Source organism: Heterodontus francisci, chromosome 1 (assembly GCF_036365525.1).
Source record: "Heterodontus francisci isolate sHetFra1 chromosome 1, sHetFra1.hap1, whole genome shotgun sequence".
Classification (NCBI taxonomy): domain Eukaryota; kingdom Metazoa; phylum Chordata; class Chondrichthyes; order Heterodontiformes; family Heterodontidae; genus Heterodontus; species Heterodontus francisci.
Genome location: NC_090371.1, coordinates 167,082,418 through 167,107,466, shown reverse-complemented (window position 1 = coordinate 167,107,466; position 25,049 = coordinate 167,082,418). Strand labels below are relative to the sequence as shown.

Below are 25,049 nucleotides of genomic sequence, written 5' to 3'. Positions count from 1 at the left end.
TTGCACAGAAACTGAAGAGGTATGCGCCAAATTTCCGAAGCTCTATATAGGAATCAATTAAGTGGGTAAGGAGTTTTCTCTGGGCCTTCAAATAGTTAAATGGAAAGAACAGGATATCCATCATCGCGTGCGCTATTTCGATTCAAGTAGTATACAATCCCGAATTTTTGGGTTAAATTATGGGAGAGAAACTGGCGATATAATCGTACTGCGATTGATAAATCGTCCTTCCTGTTTCGCTTATTTTTAAAATTCCAATTCAGTGTTTTAATATTTTAAAATTCGTTTCAATATCAACATAATATTCTGGTATCATTTGAAGTGAAATTTTGGTTAATTCAACTCACAGAAGTTTTATAATTCAGCATGAACTGCTGAGCATCAATTTATTTGATTCAGCTTGGTATGTTATTGAGAATTATTTGTAAAGGACAACAGAGATCACATCAACATTTAAGAATTGGTTAGATACGTAACTGAACGAAAATGGGGATAAAGGATATGTGAAGAGGGCGTGCACATGGCATTACGGCCAGTTGTGTGTTGTAATTGCTATGTAAAAGAAAACAAGAATGACATGCATTTATATAGCCCTTTTACGAGTTCTAAAGCGCTTTATAGTCAATTCATATTTTTGAAGTGTAGTCACTGCTTTACCGTAACTATGTAACACCTTAGTTGTGGTAAATTTAAGCGACATGTATCTTGCATAATTAAATGTCTCAATCATGAAAGGACGAGGCAGAGTATTGAAATTCAGATCTCAAAGCTACAGTGTCAGTTATTTTGCTAAGTTCTACTTTTCTAACTTTAATATTCTGCACCCAAAAGAATCACGGGCTTCCAATCTATGGAACATGGTAACTTTAGTTCTCCATTGGCGTAAAATACTTGCAAATAATAGATTGTTTGGCAAACACGATTCGCAAGCAGTAGACACAGTGGTTCATATTTAGCGGTGCATTAAGAACAAGGTACTATTCATGCCTCTATCAACGTAAGCTTAAAATAACGTTCGAACTCCGCACATTTTTCGAGTATAACATCCTGTTGCTTTTTGACATTGCTTTGTGAAACGTCGTTTTCATTAAATCCATATTGGATTTCACATCGGAGTTCGTCATCTAAAATACGGCAGAATGTACAGGAAATAAAAACACTGAGTTATCTGCTCACATCAAATAGTCCAAATGACAGACTCATCCAGAAATTGCTACACTTCAGGCAGCCTTTATTTGAAGTAGAGTAACGAGTTCTTTCACTACAGTAGAACTTCAAGTAGTTCTTGTGCGTTTTGTACGCGTTGATTATTGACATAGCCTGTCCTGAAAGTTTATATTGTGTATATATAACAAATATAAAATAAACACACAAACACCCAAGAGAAAATGACAGCTGAGAGTCACGGAAAGTATGCAGAATGATATCCCTGCGCCCATCAAATAGTGCAACTAAATTGTTTGATTCCTCGCAATGATGAATTTCTGTGAAAGTGCATGTTTTGGACTGCTGCATCTCTGTTTACAGCTCAAATGAGGTTCTAACGCGTTGTCGGGGTCAGTGTGCTGTTGGGAGTGACGACACGCTGCTAGCTACATATGCTGCCGCCTGTAACAGGAGAGAGAAAAAAAACTCCTTCCCGCTACTGCTCGAAAGGAATGGGAGTTAAAATGGCGCGAGAGGCGGACTGGTTTGATTTCCCGTTGAGTTGAAGGGGGAGTGAGGCGGTGTGTTTTGCTGTTGGACAGAGTGAGTATTTTCTGAGTGTCTGTAGTGTGAGTGTGCTCTGAGAGAGGCTCGGGGCTCTGCAGGAGACAGCAGCAGCTTTGTATGTGCAGTCCGCCCGGGCACTTTGGCTGAGATGCTTTAGTTCAAAGACGATAACAAAGCTAGTTATTGGAGAAAGGGTTGTTGATTCCTACCTTGAGTTCTGTTGGCGCCAACACTCGCCTTTTTCTCTCTAAGCCTCAGCAGTAGAAATCTACTTGTTTTTCCAGACAGTCACGCGGCAGCCAATCGGATCCTCGTGCTCGAGCGCAAAATTTAGCCCGGGCAGTCTGGAGGAAACGGCTATTTGAGTCTACTCTTTGGATTTAAGTGATGATGTGTCGCTCTGATCTACACAAGTGATCAATAATTTATCTTCATTCGCACGAGTTTGCTTTCAGTGGGTGATATGCAGGAAAGTAGTGAAATAAAGCGTGAATTCGCTGCGGTGCAACTGCATATTCTTTTATGTCGCAGCGCTTCAAGATCAATGATTGGGCATATAAAGTGGTGGAAACAAACACCAGAAGTTAGTTTGCAGAACAGTGTAGCTTCAGTCATAGTTATACATTAAATGCCTTACTGTTCTTAGAAAATACATTTTTTGGACTAAACTTACATTTGAAACATTAGGAAACTTATAGGATATAAATATTTGGAACAGAAGGATACGAAATTGCAATTCGGCCTCCGGTGTTATGTTTTCATAAACGATTTAGGTAGGTTTGGAATAGAGGCGCCTTGGGAACACATCTGATGACTGAAAATTAGAAGGCAATAATGTTATCAAGCACTCCAGATGATGTGTCATCTAAATACTCATAATTGAATCCATTCAATGTATCCGCAATCATATATTGGATTTTGTGTACTTTTGTTCTATCTTAGATCATTTTTGATGACTGATGATACATAACATTTACAGTCATAGAGCTCTGTCATTCCTACCCATTGAAGGATTAACAATTATATTTTAATTGGATGAATGTGATGTATATTAATTATTTCCCATGATTGGACTGAATAGCATGGTTTATTTCTGAAATAAAAACAAGAAATGCTGGAAATACTCAGCAGGTCTGGCAGCATCTGGAGAGAAAAGCAGAGTTATTTTAATATAATATAAAAACAAGAAATGCTGGAACCACTCAGCAGGTCTGGCAGCATCTGTGAAAAGAGAAGCAGAGTTAACGTTTCGGGTCAGTGACAAATTTCTTCGGAACTGACAAATATTAGAAAAGTCACAGGTTATAAGCAAGTGAGGTGGGGGTGGGGCAAGAGATAACAGAGTTATTTTAAGTTTATTTCTGGTGGGTTATTTTTGAAATCAATATTCTGATAAATAACTAATGTACATGTGTGTCCCTATCCAATGCAAATAACCTTTTAAACTGACCTCCACTATGCAAATTCTATTTCACTTCCCATCTTTCCTGAAGGTAGTGACTCATGCAGTTCATTTCATTGGTACCACTCCAATACCTTGCCCAAGTGCTCATTCTTTACTTGTGAACTCATCCAGTGAATGTTGCAAATTTATTGGTTAATGGGAGAAGGGAAATATAGTTGTGCTAAAATCTGCCCCTCTTTGCCACCTACATCCTGCTCCTATTTCCTATGATCCATAAATGAATGAGGAGTGCTATACCTTTCTCCTTTTCTCTTTACCAGTTTGGGAATAAGTGCTTAAACACTTACCATTTTACCTTTCTTTCATTTGTCACAAAGATTGCTGCTTTTTGAATTTTTTTTAACTGTTTTATATTTCACAAGTCAATAGACTTCGACCATGTGCTTCACTTTTATAAGCCCAAATTACTGCAGAGTAGTAGGTCTATTGCCAAATATGCCAAATCACTAGTAATTAGAATTATTTTATTAAAATTATAAGATTAGTTGATCAAACCAGTGGATGAATTTCCATACCTAACCCTTCTCATTCTAAGTGGCAATTTTAAATTGATGATTCCTTGTCATTAACTCCCCAGTCACAGGGAACAGTCATTCGCTATTCACTCCATCAAAAGCCTTCATAATTTTCCTAATTTCTGTTAAATCTTCTCTTGGCCTTCTCTGCTCCAGTAGCAATAGTTCCACTTATCCTCAAATATAGTTTCTCATCTCTGCCAGTGTCCTGTCCAATATTAATCTCTCAACTAACATAATGAAAACAGTTTATCTGGTCATTTATTTCATTGCTTTTCTGAGACCATGCTTTGTGAAAATTGACTGACAAGTTGCTCTAAATAACAATGTGTATTTATATAGTGCCTTTTAATTTAACAAAATGTCCCAAACTGCTTCACTTGTGTTTATCAAACAAAAGTTGACACTGAGCCATATAAGGAGAAATTCAGGCAGATGACCAAAGGCTTGGTCAAAGAGGTAGGTTTTAAGAAGCATCTTAAATGAGGAAAGAGAAACGGAGAGGTTTAGGGTGGGCATCCCAGAGCTTGGGACCTTGGTGGCTAATGGCATGGTGACAAATGGTAGAGTGATTAAAATCGGGGATGCTCAAAATGTTAGAATTCGAGGAGTGCAGAGATCTTGGATGGCTGTGGGGCTAGAGGAGATTACAGAAATAGCTAGGGCTAGGGCATGGAGAGCTTTGAAAGCAAGGATGAGAATTTTAAAATCGAGTTTTTGGCTGAGATTTTATGAGTCCCGCAGCGTTCCTGACAGCGGGACAGGAAGTTGGCGTAATTTCCGCTTCCACCATTTTCCCCGTATCCCATGCAATCCTATGAACGGTGTGGTGACTGGCACGGGAGGCACGTGTGATCACACAGCGGGGACGGCCTTTCCTTGGTGGAACTCGCCATCACTTGGTCAAGCACATGAGCACTATGGCTATGAAGCATACTGTGTTCAAGCCTCGAGCAGCCTTCGTGTTATGTAAGTCACTTCAGAGTTACCAAAATTAAATCTTTAACTTATTTGTAAATGCTTTTTCCTTCCTTAATTTGTCAAACCCAGAACCAACTCACCATTTTTTTTCCCCCTGCAGCAAAAGCAAAGCAAATGACAGGGAGCAGGTAGTGTCCCACCCCATGGTTCAGTGATACTTCCCTGTAGGTTGTCCTGTAGGCCATCGGAAAGGTGGGAGGTCCTCTTCCCTGCAGATGGAGTCAGAGGACCCTCCCGCCTGGCTAAGGTAGCCTGGATGAAGGTAGCAGAGGAGGTTTCGTACCGTGGGGTGACGTGCAGAACCTGGGTTCATTATAACAAACCGATCAATGACTTGCTCAGATCGGTCAGGGTAAGTGGTCTTAGGAGAGCTAGAAGGGGACATGAAAAAGTCTTGGCGGGTAGGATTAAGGAAAATCCCAAGGCGTTCTACACTTATGTGAGGAACAAGAGGATGGCCATAGTGAGGGTAGGGCCGATCAGGGATAGTGGAGGGAACTTGTGCCTGGAGTCGGAGGAGGTAGGGGAGGTCCTTAATGAATACTTTGCTTCAGTATTCACTAGTGAGAGGGACCTTGTCGTTTGTGAGGACAGCGTGAAACAGGCTGATATGCTCGAACAGGTTGATGTTAAGAAGGAGGATGTGCTGGAAATTTTGAAAGACAAGAGGACAGATAAGTCCCTGGGGCCAGACGGGATATACCCAAGGATATTACGGGAAGCGAGGGAAGAGATTGCCGCGCCTTTGGCGATGATCTTTGCGTCCTCACTGTCCACTGGAGTAGTACCAGATGATTGGAGGGTGGAAAATGTTATTCCCTTGTTCAAGAAAGGGAATAGGGATAACCCTGGGAATTACAGACCAGTCAGTCTTATGTCGGTGGTGGGCAAATTATTGGAGAGGATTCTGAGAGACAGGATTTATGATTATTTGGAAAGGCATAGTTTGATTAGAGATAGTCAGCATGGCTTTGTGAGGGGCAGGTCATGCCTCACAAGCCTTATTGAATTCTTTGAGGATGTGACAAAACACATTAATGAAGGAAGAGCAGTGGATGTGGTGTATAAGGATTTTAGCAAGGCGTTTGATAAGGTTCCCCATGGTAGGCTCATTCAGAAAGTAAGGAGTCATGGGATACAGGGAAATTTGGCTGTCTGGGTACAGAATTGGCTGGCCCATAGAAGACAGAGGGTGGTAGTAGATGGAAAGTATTCAGCCTGGAGCTCGGTGACCAGTGGTGTTCCGCAGGGATCTGTTCTGGGACCTCTGCTCTTTGTGATTTTTATAAATGACTTGGATGAGGAAGTGGAAGGCTGGGTTAGTAAGTTTGCCGATGACACAAAGGTTGCTGGAGTTGTGGATAGTGTGGAGGGCTGTTGTAGGTTGCAACGGGACATTGACAGGATGCAGAGCTGGGCTGAGAAGTGGCAGATGGAGTTCAACCTGGAAAAGTGTGAAGTGATTCGTTTTGGAAGGTCGAATTTGAATCCAGAATACAGGCTTAAAGACAGGATTCTTGGCAGTGTGGAGGAACAGAGGGATCTTGGGGTCCACGTCCATAGATCCCTCAAAGTTGCCACCCAAGTTGATAGGGTTGTTAAGAAGGCATATGGTGTGTTGGCTTTCATTAACAGGAGGATTGAGTTTAAGAGCCGCGAGGTTATGTTGCAGCTCTATAAAGCCCAGGTTTGACCACACTTGGAATATTGTGTTCAGTTCTGGTCGCCTCATTATAGGAAGGATGTAGAAACTTTAGAGAGGGTGCAGAGGAGATTTACCAGGATGCTGCCTGGACTGGAGGGCATGTCTTATGAAGAAAGGTTGAGGGAGCTAGGGCTTTTCTCATTGGAGCGAAGAAGGATGAGAGGTGATTTGATAGAGGGGTACAAGATGATGAGAGGCATAGATAGTGTGGATAGCCAGAGACTTTTTCCCAGGGCGGAAAGGGCTATCACCAGGGGGCATAATTTTAAGGTGATTGGAGGAAGGTTTAGGGGAGATGTCAGAGGTAGGTTCTTTACACAGAGAGTGGTGGGTGCGTGGAATGCACTGCCAGCAGTGGTAGTAGAAGCAGATACATTAGGGACATTTAAGCGACTCTTGGATAGGTACATGGATGATAGTAGAATGAAGGGTATGTAGGTAGTTTGATCTTAGAGTAGGTTAAAGGGTCGGCACAACATCATGGGCCAAAGGGCCTGTTCTGTTCTGTGTTCTATTATTTTCCTCCCTGGCTCCTTGAATTTAAGACAAAGGGTAGACAAGGCATGCAGTGGAAAGCATGAGCAGTCTTGGTGCCATATGTAAAATGATCATGCGCAAAGATGATGATTGGTATTGTTTATGTGCTTGGATGTGTCATGCGAAAGCCACTGCGGAATGAGTGATGTTGATGCATGCATGCAATGGTTGAAATGCATCTTTTGACATGTCATTAAATCTGCACTATTTCCTGCAGGATAAACACACCTGCAACCAGTGTGAGCATGCTAAAACAGGTGAAGGAGTCCCAGACATCTGGGTGCTGATACCGGCTGAGGAGGAGGCATCAGAAGGGGTTTTCGCCGGGTGCTCCGGTTTCCTCCCACTGCCAAAGACTTGCAGGTGGTAGGTAAATTGGTCATTGTAAATTGCCCCTAGTGTAGGTAGGTAGTAGGGAATATGGGATTACTGTAGGGTTAGTATATATGGGTGGTTCTTGGTCGGCACAGACTCGGTGGGCCGAAGGGCCTGTTTCTGTGCTGTATCTCTAAATAAAAAAATAAATAAAAGTGTCATCTTCAGTTTTGCAGCCATAGGTGCACACCATATTGACTGACCATATTGAAAGTGTGTGAACTCATTTTCAGTTGTTGCTTAATGTGCGTTTCGTTTGAGTCTGTTTGCGTCTCCACTGTAGGTGTCCGCACTCGAGTTGCAGAATGCCGTGAGACCCAAGTCTGGGGAAGAAAATGAAGCCAATGCCCCAGAGGGTGCACTATCACCTGCCTCCTCTTCCACCTCCCCCAGTGCAGATACATCCACATCGTCTGCGGGGACTTAAGATTAGAATTTGGGTCACAATCTGGTGGTCATGACAGACATCTGCCAGCCGGATCCCCTGAAAATCGGAGGACTGCTGGGGACCAGACCCTCACTCAGCCCCATGCTCATGATGACCCTCTCTTTGTTGTTACGAGACGTTTGTTGGATGTGCAGCAAAGTCATGTGGAAAATATGTTGGAGATTCCTGAGGTCATGTGTGGCTTTGTGCATGCCACGGAGCAGTCCATGCAAGCCATAATGGCTGCCATGTCCCAGGCATATGAGCATTTGGCTTCCTCAATAGAGAGTTTGGCAAGCTCCGTGGCATGTCTGATTGAGCACTCAAGCCTTATGTGATCTGACCTGCACTCCATTGCTGTTGCTGTCGGCTCCATGCAGCAGAGTCTAAGCGAGAAGGGGACGAGGAACCTGGATCTCCCTACGGGTGCCCCTTCTCAGGAAGACAGGAAAGTGCCATCATGCACCTAGATGGAGGAGGAGCTGCCCCGGCACCTTCCTTTCAGGACAGCCCCAGGGTAAGTGGTGTCTCGTCCTCCCCCGCGACATTGTCCCTTTTCCTCCAGCAGGCAAGCACACGGGGGATACTCAAATCACCATGACTGCTGACCCCCAGTAGGTTGGAGCCATTAAGGCTCCATCCCTCCAGAGGGCACCCACCACAGCATCCATAGCAATGGGGCAGTGCACTGAGCAGACTGCCTCCACCTCAGCTGCTAATGTCGGGGTTGCATCTAGTCGTAGTGGTAGAAAACCTAAAAGAAACAGTTTTGAGCACGAAGGTGGCACAGGTGTTGTAAATATTATACACACATTGCTGAATTTTCTGGACATATTTACTTACTTTAATATTTGATGCACTCTCTTAAATCATATGCATGGTTTCATTTGAAAAGGAAAATGTTTATTGGAAGCATACGGCAGGAATGCATTGATGCTTGCAAAGCATTTCAGAAAGTGTCCAGTGTCTGTTTTTCATTTTGATGTTAGTCGTCAGTCCTTGATGATGACTGTTTCTCGTTTGCGTGTTTTTCAATTGTAAAACTACCAACATGTCTTCTATGCATGGTTCTGTGGTCACACCTTTACTTTGCTTGCATTGTTGTGTTCTCGTTTCCATCATGGCCCAGAGAAGATTCGATCAGCTGGTCACATCAAAGTGCTGCAACACTGTAGCTTCCTATGTAAGCGGGTTAATAGCTTGATGCAGTACAATATTTTGAAGGGAGATGCAGGTCGCTTTTAATGAAGTGGATAACATACAGGCTGTTTGGCACATCTCCACTGCAGGTTCATGTGCTGTTGTCAGAAGAGCCCTTTTTGATTACAGCAATGATTAAGACCTTGGACGTATGTGAACTTATTTGGATAATGTTTGCTTTCTCCTCCCAATGTTCCTTTTTGAAATGTTTATTGTTGGCTAAAACATGCAAATATGGGATTTTCCCTGATTTTTCTTGCATGTGTCTCCATTGCCCTTATATCTATAACGGTGTTGTTTGCATTGTTGTCCTCCTCTTCACCCTCTTCATACTCATCCTCATCTGAGGAGGACTGGTGTTCCTGCACCTGCAGAATGTTGCCATGTCTAATTGCCAGGTTGTGTAATGCACAGCAATGATTATTCATGCGACCCTCTCTGGCATGTACTGAAGAGCCCCTCCAGACCGGTCAAGGCAGCAGAATCGCATTTTCAGCATGTAGTGGTGTATTCAGTGATGGCTCTGGTGGATTCGTGAGCAGCATTGTATCTCTCTTCAGCAGCGCTTTGGGGATGCTGCACTGGTGTCATCAAACATGTATAAAGCAGGTAACCCTTGTCACCCAGGATCTAGCCATCCACTTCAGCTGCTTCATCAAAAACTCCTGGCAGCTGTGATTTCCTCAAAATGTATGAGTCGTGACAGCTCCCTGGGAAACATGTGCAAACCTGCATTATTCTTCTCCTGTGGCTGCAAACCATTCAAAGAGTGGCAGCCTCTGTGATTCACAAATGCAGTAGGCTGGCCCCAGGGAGTTCCAATGGCCACGAGTGCAATCGATCACTTCTTTTACTCTAGGGAACCCAGCGATGGCGCCAAAGGCCACAGACCTTGCTGTCCTTGTCTACAGATAAGTAGATGCAATCATTGGCAGGACGAAATGAGGCATCGGTCACCTCTTTGACAGACCTATGGATCGCAGCCTGTGATGTGCCACACATGTCACCTGTTGATCCCTGGAAGTAAAGGCCTGCTACCCGACCTGAACCCGACATATGTCGGGTTCGGGTTGGGTCGGGCCCTCTTCCGGGTCCAGCTTTCGGGCTCGAGTTGGGTCAGGCTGAGTCCGGGTTTTGCTTAGGCCAGACACACATAGTAAGTATTAAAAATACAAAACTTAGCTGAGCTGGGAGTCTGGGACGAAACTGAGTCTGCGCAGTGAGCGAGTGACGTCATCACGCAAGCGCTGCAGCTTCATGGAGCTTCCCAGTAGGAAGATAAGTAAAGAGATGGTTGGGTCGAGTGGGGTCGGCTCGGGGTGAAATTGGAGGGACTCGGGCTTGGGTCCACTGTGGATTGGTTGGGTTCTTTTTCCTGATCTGAGGCAGGCCTTTACCTGGAAGGCACTGCTAGCCAAAAAATTGAGTGCAGCAGTAACCTTGAGGGCAGGTGGCATGGGATTTCCACCAAACCCAAGTGTTTTCAGGTCATGCTGCAGGATCCTACAAATTTCTGTAATTATTTCACATGACATCCTTAGGTGTGAAAATGAGGAACTGAAAGAAATTAGTATTAATAAAGAGGTAGTACTTGAAAAATTAACTGAATTGAAGGCTGATATATCCCCTGTACCAGATGTGCTACATCCCAGAGTGTTGAAGGAGGTGGCTATAGAGATAGTGGATGCATTAGTGGTTATCTTTCAAAATTCTATAGATTCTGAAAAGGTTCCGGCAGACTGGAAAGTAGCAAATGCAACCCCACTATTAAAGAAAGGAAGGAGAGAGGAAACGGGGAACTACAGACCTGTTAGTTTGATGTCAGTAGTAAGGAAAATATTAGTGTCTAGTTATCACATCCTTTATGATAGATTCTTAGAAAATAATGATATGATTCGGCAGAGTCAACATGGATTTATGAAAGGGAAGTCAAGTTTTCAACAGGTTTGTCAGTTCTTTGAGGATGTTATTTGTAGCATAGATAAAGGAGAACCAGTGGATCTGGTGTATTTGGATTTTCGGAAGGCTTTTGACAAGGTCCCACACAGGAGGTTAGTAAACAAAATTAGAACACATGGGATTGAGGGTTAATATACTAGTATGGATTGAGAATTGGTTAACAGACAGAAAGCAGAGAGTAGGATTAAATGGGACGTTCTCAGGATGGCAGACTGTTGCTAGTGGGGTACCACAAGGATCAGTGCTGAGGCCACAGCTGTTCACAATCTATGTAAATGATTTAGGTCTGGAGACCAAATGTAATATTTCCAGATTTGCTGATGGCACGAAACTAGGTGGAAATGAAGTTGTGAGGAGGCTCTGAGGGGACTTAGAAAGGGCAAGAACATGGCATATGGAATATAATGTGAATAAGTGTGAAGTTATCCACTTTGGTAGAAAAGACAGGAAGACAAGTATTTTTTAAATGGTGAGAGGTTGGAAAGTGTTGATGTCCAAAGGAACCTGGGTGTCCTTGTTCATGAGTCACTAAAAGTTAGCATGCAGGTGCAGCAAGCAATTAGAAGGCAAATGGTATGGGCCTTCATCGCAAGGGGTTTTGAGTACAGGAGTAAAGATGTCTTGCTGCACTTGTATAGAGCTTTGGTGAGACTGCACCTGAAGTATTGTGTACAGTTTTGGTCTCCTCATCTAAGGAAAGATATACTTTCCATAGAGGGAGTGCAACAGAGGTTAGCCAGACTAATCCCTGGGATGGCGGGATTGTCGTATGAGGAGAGATTGAGGAAACCGGGCCTGTATTCTTTGAAACTCTAGAGAATGAGAGGTGAGCTCATTGAAACTTACAAAGTTCTTACAGGGCATGAGAGGGTGGATGTAGATAGGATGTTTCCCCTGGCATTGAGTCTCGAACCAGGGGACATAGTGTCAGAATAAGGAGTAGCCCGTTTAAGACTGAGATGAGAGGATTTTGTTCACTCAGGGTGGTGAATTTTTGGAATTCTGTACCCCAGAGGGCTGTGGAAGCTCAATCATTGAACATGTTCAAGACAGAAATCAATGGATATCTGGATACTAATGGCATCAAGGGATGTGGGGATAGCATGGGAAAATGGCATTGAGGTTGATGATCAGCAATGATCTAATTGAATGGCAGAGCAGGCTCGACGGGCTGAATGGCCTGCTCCTATGTTCCTTTGTCTCTGGATTGCCTCTCTGACATTTGATGGTAATTTGTCCTTATCCTGAGGATGCGATGACGTGCCAGCACCTGTCTTCGATAATGCCATTTTTGGATGTTATCATTTACAGTATCCTCACTTCCTTGTTCTGCCTGTTGCTGGTGTTCAGTCATCATGCATTGAGGGAAAAATGCCCTCCTTAGTCACTCCCTCTGCTCTTCTTCCCATAGTATTAGACCAATTGGGTGTATGAGACCTATTTCGCTGCGGCTTTGCAAATAATGAAATGAGCAGAGCGTTCAAATTCAGCATTGTGTTGCCAGTCAATGCAACATCGAGGCAATGAGCAGTTCTCTTTTCTGTGCCTTAAAATTGCAACCAGGTTGAAAACTCACCCACCATCATTTGTCTCCCCCCAGTCACCTTGCAATCCTTCAGTAGCCACGTGGTTTTCATTATTGTTCGAGAAAACGGTGAGAGTATAATTTCTGACAAGTCTCCCCACCTTCGTGTTCTCCTGCCACCTTCCAGCTGCACCCATCACCCTTGACCCTTCCCTCCATTACCATTGAACCTCCCCCCATTACCTTGGACAGTGTCACAATCAGTTTATTCATGCCATCCCTCCCCACTGTTCCTACTCCTACTACCATCGAAATACGCACTCTGACCCTTGATCCTCTTGAAATCCATATTAATATTATTGCTGAGTCCTGTTCCCCTCCCTATGATGCCGTAGAATACCCAACCCTAAATCTTGACCTTTTTCCCCACCCGCCCCCTCCCCCACAGAATCCATTTGCTCCTATTGACTGTGACTGTTCCCTCTGCCAGCCAGTACCCTGAAACTGCCCCAGTGGTCCCCGACAGCACTCCTCCCTTTAGGCCCCTCGTGACCATCTGTTGACTGTAGTGCTCAAATCAACGCACCACCCCTGCAGCTGCCCACATCCAGCTCCAGCTGCAATAACAACCACTACACACCCTGGACCCCTCCTGATCCTCCATGCACCTGATCACCCCACCCTTTCCTTCCCTGCTCCTCCATGCATCCGATCACCCCACCCTTATTCCTCCCTGAGGACCCTCCCTGCTCCTCCATGTACTCACCCCCAGGCCTTTGCTGCCATCCCCTGAGAAGAATCACCCTTGCTGGTGCCGAGCCTGGAGACAAACATCCATTCCAATGTTGGCATTCCTTGTGTCGATGAGTTCAAGCAAAAAAAACACTGACCTCAGACACAACTGCATGCCACATTTAAACAAATGTGAACCGGGTGGCATTGGAGTACTGCTCACCGTTAACTTAAACTAGCAGGTAGGATTTTATTTGAACTAAGTGTAGGGTAATAAGTATTCATGGTATGTAAATGAATGAAATTCTGCAATCTAGCAACATACGGGGGGTGCCCCAGAATGCCGCAAATTTTGCTAAAAACTCCTGCCGTGGGAAATCCAAAAAAACAACTCACACCTGATTAAACCACCCCACATATCACCAAAGCTGCTCTTGCAGGGCCCATAAAATTCCCCCCATTGCTTACCTGGGAGCCAATGTATGTCAGCAAGCACAGAGTATGGGTGAATGGGACTTGGTATGAGTTAGGATCCCAGTAGAGTTGTGGTTGACCTGAAGTTTACAGAAGGTAGACCAAGGAAGGCCAGCCAGGTGTGCTTTGGAATAATCATATCTAGAGGTAACAAAGACATAGATGAGGGTTTCAGAAGCAGATGAGCTGAGGCAGGGCAGAGTCGGATGATGTTATGGAGGCGAAAATAGGCAGTCTTAGTGATGTTGTGGATATGTGGTCAGAAGTTCATCTTGGTCAAATGTGGCACCTTGGTTGTGAACAGTCTGTTTCAGCCTCACGGTTGCCGGGGAAGAGTGATTGAGTTGGTGGCTAGGGAATGGAAAACATGAGTGATCCACTTCAAAAGTACTTCATTGGTTGTAAAGTATTTTGAGATTGTGAAAGGGATTATATAAATGCAAGCTTTGTTTTCCCTCTTTTTAATTGTACAATGGGCACCTAAAACAGCACAGTACTGTAATGATTGCCTTGAAATTACTCATCTTTTTCTGTTGAAGTTTATGCTCGTATAAAACCCCAAATACAATTGGCTTTTTGATGGTTTTGTCTGCCTCTACTTGCACTTTCAATGAGCTATGTATTTGAACCTTTAGGTCTCTTTCTGCATTGACATTGTTCAACATTTTTCTGTTTACTGTACACTGTCATTCCTTGTTTTCTCCCAAAATGCATTGTCTTGCAAATGTCCATGTTAAATTGCATTTGCCATCTGTTTGTCCAACCTGGTAACCTATCAATGCCCTTCTAAAATTCTTTACATCTTCCTTGCTGTTTTTCACACCCTAAACTTCTGTCATCAGCAAATTTTGGTATTTCATTGGTTGTGAAGCATTTTGAGATGTCCTAACAGTGCGAAAAGAGCTATATGAATGCAGATTTATTTTTCTCTCTCATGTTGCTGATGAGCAAGTCCAAATCATTTGCAAATATGAGTTTGCATAGATATCCATACTTGTATAATCGAGCAAAAGTAAACCTAACTCTAAACCTTAGGGCAAACTTTTTCCAACCCTTCTGCATTAGCCCAAACTTTTTATTTCATGTCAATCAATACAATTTCTGTTCAACTGTTATTTAACTAACTGGTTTACAGTTACATGATTGTTCAACTTCTCTCCCTTCTTGAACAGTCTGTTACATTGTTACCCAACTATTCCTGGCACAATTTTCATGTTGAATGACAATTGAAAAATTGTGGTCAGATCCTGTGTTATCTCCTCTCAATGAACATTGTAGATGCTCTAACTATAGTTTTCCAAAGTTCTATCGATTCAGGAAGTATTCCTTTAGGTCGGAAAATTGTGTATGTCACTCTGCTATTTAAGAAAGAGGAGAGAGGAAAAACTGAGGGAATTATAGACCAAATAGTCTAACGTCTTTTGTTGGGAAATTACTAAAGTCCCTAACTAGCATAGGGTGACTGAACACCTTGAAAATTTTCAGCTGATCAGAGAGAATCAGCATGGATTTGTAAAGGGTAGAGCATGCCTGGTGAACCTGATTGAATTTTTTGAAGAGGTGATTAAAGTAGTGGACTGGGGAAAGTCTATTGGTATTATGTATATGGACTTCCAGAAGGCATATGATACAGACCCTCATAGGGGATTGTTAACTAAAGCTGAAGTTCATGGAGTTGAAGGCAAATTATCGACCTGATTAGGAAATTGGCTGAGCGGCAGGAGACAGAGAGTAGGGATTACGGGCAGGTACTGCTGTTGGCAGGATGTGATTAGTGGTGTCCTGCAAGGATCTGTATTTGGGGCCTCAACTAATTACCATATTTATTAATGAGTGAAATGATGGAATAGAAAAACACATACCCAAATTTGCTGACACAAAGATAGGCAGCATTGTAAGTAGTGTAGCTGGAAGCATAAAATTACCAAGATATTGATAGATTAAATGAATGGGCAAAACTATGGCAAATGTATTTTAGTGTAGGCAAATGTGCGGTCACCCACATTGGACCTAAAAACAGGTTACTTTCTAAATGGTGCGAAGTTAGAAACAAGTGGAGGTCCAAAGAAACCTGGAGGTGGTACAGGTACATAGATCATTAAAATAGCCTGAACAGGTACAGAAAATAATCAAAAAGGTTAATGGAATGCTAGTCTTTATATCTAGAGGAATAGAATACACAGGGGATAGACGTTATGCTTCAGCTATACAAAGCCCTGGTTAGACCACACCTGGAGTACTGTAGGCAGTTCTGGGTAGCACGCCTCAGGAAACATAGACTGGCCTTGGAGGAAGTTCAGCCTAGGTTTACCAGAACGATACCTAGACTCCAAGGGTCAAATTCCGAGGAGAGATTACATAACCTAGGGTTGTATTCCCTGGAATTTAAAAGGTTAAGGGGTGATTTGACCAAAGTTTTCAAGCTAACAAGGGGAACAAATAAGGTAGATACGGAGAAACCATTTCCACTGGTTGGGGAGTATAGGACAATGGTGCATAGACTTAAATATTAGTACTAGATCTTTCAGGAGTGAAATTAGGAAACACTTCTATACAGAAAGGATGGTAGAAATTGTAACTCTCTTCTGCAAACAGCAATTGATGCTAGATCAATTGTAAATTTTAAAACTGAGATTAATAGCATTTTTGTTTTCCAGAGTTATCAAGGGATATATAGCAAAAGCAGATATATAGAGTTAGGTCGCAGATCAGCCATGATTCCGGAGAACAGGCCCAAGGGGCTAAATGACCTGCTCCTGTTCCTATTTACCTCTCTGATTTCTTTCAACTGGCTGGTTTTGGAATATACTGTGTGAAGAGAATTTTGAACATAAGCTGGAAAGACAAATGTGCTTTGTGTTATGGACACCATAAAAAGTTTAGTTAGTTATTGGCTGTGAGTTACTATGGTTGCAGCTGGAACTTGCTGCTGCTTTTAGGACACAGCTGTTTTACTTTCTTCCCCAGCTGCCAATGGCTTGAGCAAAAGTAGTTCCGATTGGGTTATCTCATCTACATGTATGTATGCTATGAAAACTTTTTTAATCATGTATGTTTGTATGAAGTAAAGTTGATGCCCAACTTTACAATCATTCGCATTAATTGTGGATAATAAAACTCATCAGAACTAGCTTGACTGGGAAGCTTTGGACAAAAAAATTGTGAATATCTGGTCTTAAGACTATTGCCAATCTGCAACAAGACTAATATAACCATTCAATTATTGTGAAATGGAGGCGGACTTCCAGTATAGAGTAACTTCTGATATCTCTAGATTAGAAATGGGCCTAATTCTAACAATTATTTATCTTATTTTTGATATCCTGTGGCATAACTTAGGTCAAACACCACTCTTGATTTACAGTGTGTAATACTGTTAGAACAAATTCTTTGAATACCTCGCCATCTAATAACCTGTTGGGGATCAGCAGGAATTCTAGTTTTGTTCTTGTGCTGACTTTATTGCTAAAACTATAGACAGGAAGAATTTTACCCTTGTGATTTGATACTCAACTCTGGTTGCCAATACTAGCATATTCCAGATGCTGAACACAATTGTGTGATGTGCTTTGTGCTTGTCCAAACGCCCAGCTGTTTGTACGAGTGTTACCAATATGTTACACTGATACTAATTACAGGAAGACCTAAGCATAGGAATTCTTCTCACTCATATTCAATGGTATGTTGGAAATAGTCATGTTGGACAACCTGGTTATATTGTTAAGAGTATTTTTAACCAAAAACTGTTATGCATTGAATGGCCTTTAATAATAGACCATACAAATTCAATAAATAAGTACTTGTTTCTGGTATTACAACATGATTTGCTTGATGGAGTTGTAGGATGTGTGTGCATACTCACTATTTTCTGTATAGCAAATTATTTATCTTGGATGTTCCACAAGGGATGTAGGGAGGAACTTTATAGTAAGAGAAAATCAAAGGTGAACATGACAGACTCTTTCACAGATTTCTCAACTGATGAATCAAGAGTTTTAAGCAGAAGCCTAGAACAGTAACACTAACCACTTGTATTTCTATAGCACCTCTTGAAGCATGACAAAATGCCTCATGGCACTTTATAGAGCAAAGGAAAAAAGCAGACCCTGAGCAAGAGGAAAAATCAAGTTGGATGTGAGGATCAGAAGTATAATTGAAGAGATTTTTAGAAGACTTTTTTTAAAGTGGGGAAAAAGAGGAAGTTAGAGGGGAGGACCTTTAGTGGCAGAGAGGTTGGGTTCCAGGGGTGTAGCAGAGAAAGTAGAGAATGGGAAACAAACTGATGTCAGAACAGCAAGGAAGCTGAATGGAAATTTATGGCTAAATGAGGCTGCTCTGATAGGATGGGGACATCATCATGTAGAAATCAGGTCAAGGATCTTAAAAATTAATCTACTGGAATATGGAAAGTCAGTGGAACATAGTAAGATGCGAATGGGAATATTTGGATGTGACAATTGGCTGTGGCATAAATTATTACTTTAATAAATTGATAAATGCTTAGATTAGGCTTGTGGTAGCAGTTGAGAGAGTTAGAGGGGAAGTAGGTATTTGGGTTTCAGTGGTGAATGAATTTGATTTTGGAAATGGATGAGATGGTGGGAAGGAAGTTTAGCTTGGAGTTAAAGAATATGCCAGGCTCTGCGTTAGACCTGGTTATTGTCTACCTCATGATGCAGGGGTTTAAAAGGAGGGGAGATGATTTAAGCAAAAATTCAATGTTTAAAATTAGGATTGGGGAAGAAAATTAGGGGTTTGGAGGGAAGAAAATGAGGGCTGCATAACTTATAATCTTTGTTAACAGCCCAGTTTCCAGAGTCAGAATATGATTTTTTTGTAAAGGGTTCAAATGTAATTTCTTTGTTGTTTTGTTCTCACGTTGTTCCATTTGTATTATTGACCTAAGATTTATCAAGCCTGTATTATATATTTTACGTATTATTGGCCTTGCTCGCCAAGTGTTCATATTAGAAATTAGTGTGAAGTGTGTGCCTGGCCATTTGAAGTAACGATTGTAATTTTTGATGTGTGGTTCTAGTGGCCAAAGCTCACTTGAATGTAAAGTTAGAAAATTATTCCTGTGCCGACATTCCAGAACTATATGGGAAAACTCCTCTTTGTTTGCTGTTCTTCTGTGCCCTCCAAAAAAAAAAGTACTATCTAAAGATTGATTGAGAAAATCATAACTCTAAAATCTGTTGGACTAAATTATAACTTTGTTATAATCAGAAACTATAAATGAAATTGATCTGTCTCCTGCTGTAAAAGAAACAGGCAATGATTAGATTCCAGTGCTAACAATCCAGTACATTGCATTTCAGTGTCCAAAAGAACAGTTTCATTTATACAGCACAACATTTTACAGTACAGTTAAAGTTTTCTTCCTTGAAGGTAAATTTTATGATCAGAACATTTATAGAAATAAATGTAAATATGTGTGTAAAAACAAATCAACTACTTTGAGGATTAGAAAGTTATATTCATTTTTTTATTCTTTCATGGGATGTAAGTCTTGCTGGCAAGTTTATGCCTGCTGTATGAGATTATCAGGTATGATGATGTCTTTTACTGCCGTTGTACAGCCATTTCTGACTGTCTTTTTATGGAAGCTGACCTTTTCTGAATGCACAACTACTGATTCAGCGATTGAAACATTGCAGTTTGACAAGTCATGTAAAGGAAATGCTAGAAATCCCTCAGTATATAATTCTATCCAAGGGCCCACCAAAGGTGCTTGCATTTATCATCACTTTAATTCTAAAAATCTTAACAGATTTGCTGATCTGTTATGCTATGGTGAAGAGAAAATGGCCAAATAAGAATCTGCTGGAGACTGCATTTAGCAAGAGGTACCATTGGAAACAGGTATCTTGTATCTATCTAGATAATTACAGGTGCAATTTTGCTACTTAAATTAGGTATGTGTAATGATACTGATATAGGCATGCAATAATTAGCTAGACTGTTACTGGCTTAGGATGATAGATTTAACACTTGTCCATGATTTGGGTCAGAGATGTATGACCTCTCAATTTTAGCAATCTGGCCGTCAAATTGCATTGATGCAGTACCATTTGTGTTTGTGTGCTATATTTGGGGGTTTGATGATTTGAAAATGGCTGTACCTAGTGCTTTTGTCCCATTGGAGGATAAATCCTAAATCAGCACACTGTGATCTGTTCGTAGAAGCAACTTGAGGTATGTAGATTAGTTGATGTGAATTTTGCCTGGCCTCTAAAATTTCCATGATAAGCTATGCACCCCATGAAGACAAAGGTTGGACTGCTTTGCAGTACTTATTACAGTATATAGGACAATTAAAGTTGACATCAGGTAGCAGTTATCCGATTATTTAAAACATAATTGTTTCAGTTACTATTGAATTAATAACAGTTAGAGACTTGTAAATAAGTGCATGCTGCTGATTTATTTCAGTCACCAGCAGGCTGCAACTGGATGTAAGGAAACCACAAGACTTCACCAGCAGCACAGAAGCTTTTCTATGCAATAAAGGAGTAGAAAATACTGCAAAATGCTATTTGAATGTACTTTGCAAAGCCCCCTTTGGTCAGTAACCAAAACAAATATAGCCTTTGAAACCTCCTATGGCATCATATAGTTTTTTTGATTAAATCTGTGCCCAATCTAGTGTACCAAATTAGTTTAAATTTAATCAAGTCCCAAATAAACATTTTTATTTCATGTATTTAAAAAAATTCTTGATGTGAGTATTGCTGGCAAGGCTGGCATTTATTGCCCGTCTCTGGTTGCTGTATGAACAAAAGGTACAACGAGATTTTATTCTTTATTTTGCTTGGGAATAAGAGGTATTTCTCCAAATTTATCAACATTTTATATTTAATTTAGGGATGTCTTTGTCCTAATAAGAATTTCCAGGCATAAGTTATGGCTTTATACTTCCTTTTTTTTAAAAAAAGGATAACTTATCACATCTGAGAAATATATCCATATTAGAGGAAAAGACTTATATTCTACTCATGCCTAAAAGAAAGTTTTATGTATACTTGGGGTTGGCTCAGACTTTGAGGTCTGTTTAGACCTTGATGCCCATGGATTTTTATCACACTGGCTTGAAAAGATGATGAGCCTTTTGCTAGAACCACTGCTTAAAGGAAAGTCTAAATTGACAACATTAACTGACTAGAAGTTGTCCCACTTTACTGTAGTAGATTTAAAAGGATTAGGAAATCAACCCCTCCAACACTATTAGTTCATCAACTCCTTTCTGGTATAGGACATGCAAACATGCACACGTGACAGTTCAGTACTTTAAAAAGATAAAGACAATCAGTCCTTATTTTTAGAACCCATTTCTTGTACAGCTTTATAACTAATAGAACTTTAGTATAAAATAATCTCTTGTAATTTTCCTGATGTGATGTACACCATTTATATGAATGGCAAGAACTTCCAATTTCTCTGAGTTCACAATTGCAATCAGAACTAAAGCCAAAAGGAAAGTTCCCCTGACTTAATCCAAAAGCCTGTTCAAATTTGTTAATCCTTGATTAATAACAGAGCACCAGGGATATTGAGTGTTAACATCTCATGCTCACTAATACATTGACTATGCATAAATTAGTTAACACCTTTAAAAAAAGAACTTCAATCCTGACTGATTTCCACAGCAATCAATTTGAAATGGGTCCTGCAAACAGTCTTGAAATTGCTTATGGAAAGACAGCTTCTATTTTTAGCTCTAAGTATGTCAGCACTGTTGAGATAAAAGTCAAGACATTTCCTTAGCTATCAGGGGATGTAAACTCTGTTTTTGCACATCTATTTATTTTAAAGGCCTTCAAGTGTAAAGGAAGTAGGGACCTTAGTGAATGTCCACAGATCCCTGAAGCTGGCAGGACGGACGATAAGGTGGTTAAGAAGGCATATGGAATACTTTCCTTTATTAGCTGAGGTATAGAATATAAAAGCAGGGAGGTTATGCTGGAACTGTATAAATCAATGGTTAGGCCAAACTTGAGTATTGTGTACAGTTCTGGTCACCTCGTTACAAAAAGGCTGTAATTGCACTGGAGAGGGTACAGAGGAGATTTACAAGGATGTTGCTGGGACTGGAAAAATGCAGCTATGAGGAAAGATTGGATAGGCTGGGGTTGTTCTCCTTGGAACAGAGAAGGCTGAGGGGAGATCTGATTGAAATGTACAAAATTTTGAGGGGCCTGGATAGAATTGATGAGAAGGGCCTATTTACCTTAGCAGAGAGGTCAGTGACTAGAGGACATAGATTTTAAAGTGATTGCTAGAAAGATTAGAGGGGAGATGAGGAAAAAGTTTTTCACTCTGAGGGCGATAAGGATCTGGAACTCACTGCCTGTAAGTGTAGTTGAGACAGAAACCCTCAACTAATTCAAAAGGAGTCTGGATATGCACCTCAAGTGCCGTAATCTGCAGGGCTACGGACCAAATGCTGGAAGGTGGGATTAGACTGGGCGGATCGTTTTTTAGCCAGCACAGACACAATGGGCCAAGTGGCCTCTTTCTGTGCCATAAACTTTCTATGATTTTAACTAAAACACAAATTCAACAAAAGCTCATTAATCAATACACTAAAAATAGCAAGCAGAGTAACTTGAATCCGATAATAAGATGTTCAAGAAGCAATAAGGAGAATAAGACATCAGCATCTAGTTTGCACTAAGTAAGGCAATTTCCTTGCTGAAATGTTTGGCATGTGTGAAAGCATGCTGGAATTTAAGTGACCTGACCTGGGTGTACTGCCCCATTTAGGAAAAACATATCTTCCTTCTCTCTGTCCTTTCCTGTTGTGGTGCTACAATGATTAACATAAACCTAAGGAGTGAATTTAAATAACAAATTAGAAGTAGATTTCCAAGAAAATAGTGACAGTCAAACGAGGAAAGGAAATTCCTCCCCCAACGTGAAGAAAAATTCAAAAGTATTTTTTTTTAAAGTGCATGATTTTACAGAAAGAGAGCATAATCAAGCTGTACAACCAGTGAGATTATACAAAGTAACCAAACAATGAAGGACATATTTACAGAATGTGAAGATTTTTAACAATATAGATTGATCTATGTATATTGAATCCTAGAGAGACAGAGTGCAAGATAAAAGGTAATGCAGAGTTAGGAAATAAAAACGGAGGTAGTTATGTGAAGATAAATACATACTTTTCAGTTGAAGACAGTCTGTTGTAACAGAGAACATAGACAGATAGCTGGTGTTAACACCTGAAAGAAGAGCTCTCAGCCATTTAAACTGAGGCAAGAAAATTTAGTCTGTGTTCTCTGTTAGACAGACTCTTCAACTAAAAAGCCAGTTCAAAATTGAATTGTAACAAATGTACCGCTTGATGCTGTATCCAAGGTAACAAGAATGCACCCTTTGAATCGCAGTCTCCGAATGGCTGTTGCCGGGTAACCAGGATGCATTCTCTGAAGCTGGTTGGTTCCCTCTCCATATGGTTGTATCCAATGGCAACCAAAAATGTATTTTCTCTAACTCCTGATGCTTGCTGGTTCTTAAAGCAGTACAACTACTTTTCCAGCCTTAAAGACATACCACATATTCTGTGGAAGAAAAAAAACTACAGGGCCATGACATTAACCATGTTACCAACATTTTTTGATGGGTTGGTTAAACACTGATTCTCTCACAATTCTAAGCTTAAAACACCCTAATGCTCCCTAAACTTTGTGCTGAAAAACATGTTTCACACAGCACCAACTTCATATAGTGTACATGTTGACATCATTAATGTGATGATTTAGCTCAGGACCTTTTTAGCAACCAATTCTGTCAAGAGAAAGGTTGAAGAATTGAGTTCAGCAGCAAGAGTATATTTTACAATCACACTCTGAGCAACTCAATATTTATCCATTTTGTGTATTTTTATTCAATTTCATGTCCATTGGAAATATGCTGATGTATGGAATGTGTTTATGCATAGTGGTTTTGAATATACTGTGAAACATTGTGGTGCAATTTTTTTGAAGTTTGAAAATGTATAGTAAGTGAAGACAATACACCAAATGGAATTAAATCTTGAGTATAACACCATTATGAGGCCTGATAGAGCAAAGGTTTACCAAGTAAATGATTGCTGGCTTGTGTCACAGAGCTGTCTCGTGTATAAATCAATTCTTTACTGTGAGAGAGCTTCACCCTGGATCTTGGGGTTAAGGGAACAACACACCTTGGGCTGAGTTTTATCTGGGCACCACACTCCACTGTGGTACCCTTTAAGCTCCGTGGGGTGCCTGCATTTTGCAGCTGCCACAGAACCCCCACGATATTACGCGCGGGGGCTCATTAGCATCACTGCACCGAACCATCACCCCCATATTACATGGGGAGAGGCAGAACATTCGGCGCTGAGAGAGACATTTTGATAGCTGGGTAGCAGGTGCTGGGAATCTGTTTATAGCGCCCCAGCACCTGCTTCCTGACAGCTGTCAAAGAAATACTTAGCTGACTGCTGAAGAGTGGGGCTGCTGTCAATCTGGCAGCAAAGCAGAAAGTGTTGGAGAAACTCAGCAGGTCAGACAGCATCTGTGGAGAGAGAAGCAGAGTTAACTTGGCCAAGTTCACAGACATGAAAGTTAACTCTGCTTCTCTCTCCACAGATGCTGCCTGACCTGCTGAGTTACCCCAGCACTTTCTGCTTTGCTGTCACATACTTACCCTGCTGTGTCCCAGTGTCCTATGAAGTTGCGATCCTCTTCTTCCACTCAAGTGTAACATTCCTTCTTGTAGGTGTGCCACACCTGGGTGAATAATCTTAATTTTGCACATTCTGTGACGTGAGACTTAAATATACCATAAAAGGAAAATACAGAACAGAAATAAAATCAGAACTGAAGAATAATTACCTACTATGAGCATCTAACCATCTGACTGTGAAAAGCCACAGACTAACATGCATTTGGAGTCTGTATTGATTTCTCTGCTAACTGTTATGTGAAAATACATGTAACTGCAATTATACGATCTTTGTTGAAAAACAGGAAAATATGTTCATATTCTAGCTGCATTGCCAACTAGGAATATTACACCAATAAATATGATGAGCTGCTGCAGAAGCCACGTGTTCATGAACTTGGGTGGCGCAGTGGTTAGCACCGCAGCCTCACAGCTCCAGGGACCTGGGTTCAATTCTGGGTGCTGCCTGTGTGGAGTTTGCAAGTTCTCCCTGTGTCTGCGTGGGTTTTCTCCGGGTGCTCCGGTTTCCTCCCACATGCCAAAGACTTGCAGGTTGATAGGTTAATTGGCCATTATAAATTGCCCCTAGTATAGGTAGGTGGTAGGGAAATATAGGAACAGGTGGGGATGTGGTAGGAATATGGGATTAGTGTAGGATTAGTATAAATGGGTGGTTGATGTTCTGCACAGACTCGGTGGGCCGAAGGGCCTGTTTCAGTGCTGTATCTCTAAACTAAACT

The 25,049-nt window shown here is 41.3% G+C and overlaps 1 protein-coding gene across 2 annotated transcripts in view; it reads left to right on the top strand.

The window, feature by feature from the left end:
• Positions 1 to 1,630: 1,630 nt before the first annotated feature.
• The window catches only part of LOC137373179 (uncharacterized), a 39,603-nt gene continuing 16,184 nt past the window's right edge, over positions 1,631 to 25,049 (top strand). The window contains exons 1-2 of one of the 2 annotated variants that reach the window (XM_068038053.1): positions 1,631 to 1,749; positions 7,134 to 7,282. The gene's annotated coding sequence lies outside the window, so the exon portion shown is untranslated. The remainder of the gene's footprint in view (positions 1,750 to 7,133; positions 7,283 to 25,049) is intronic. The other variant, XR_010975612.1, reaches the window with a different exon arrangement.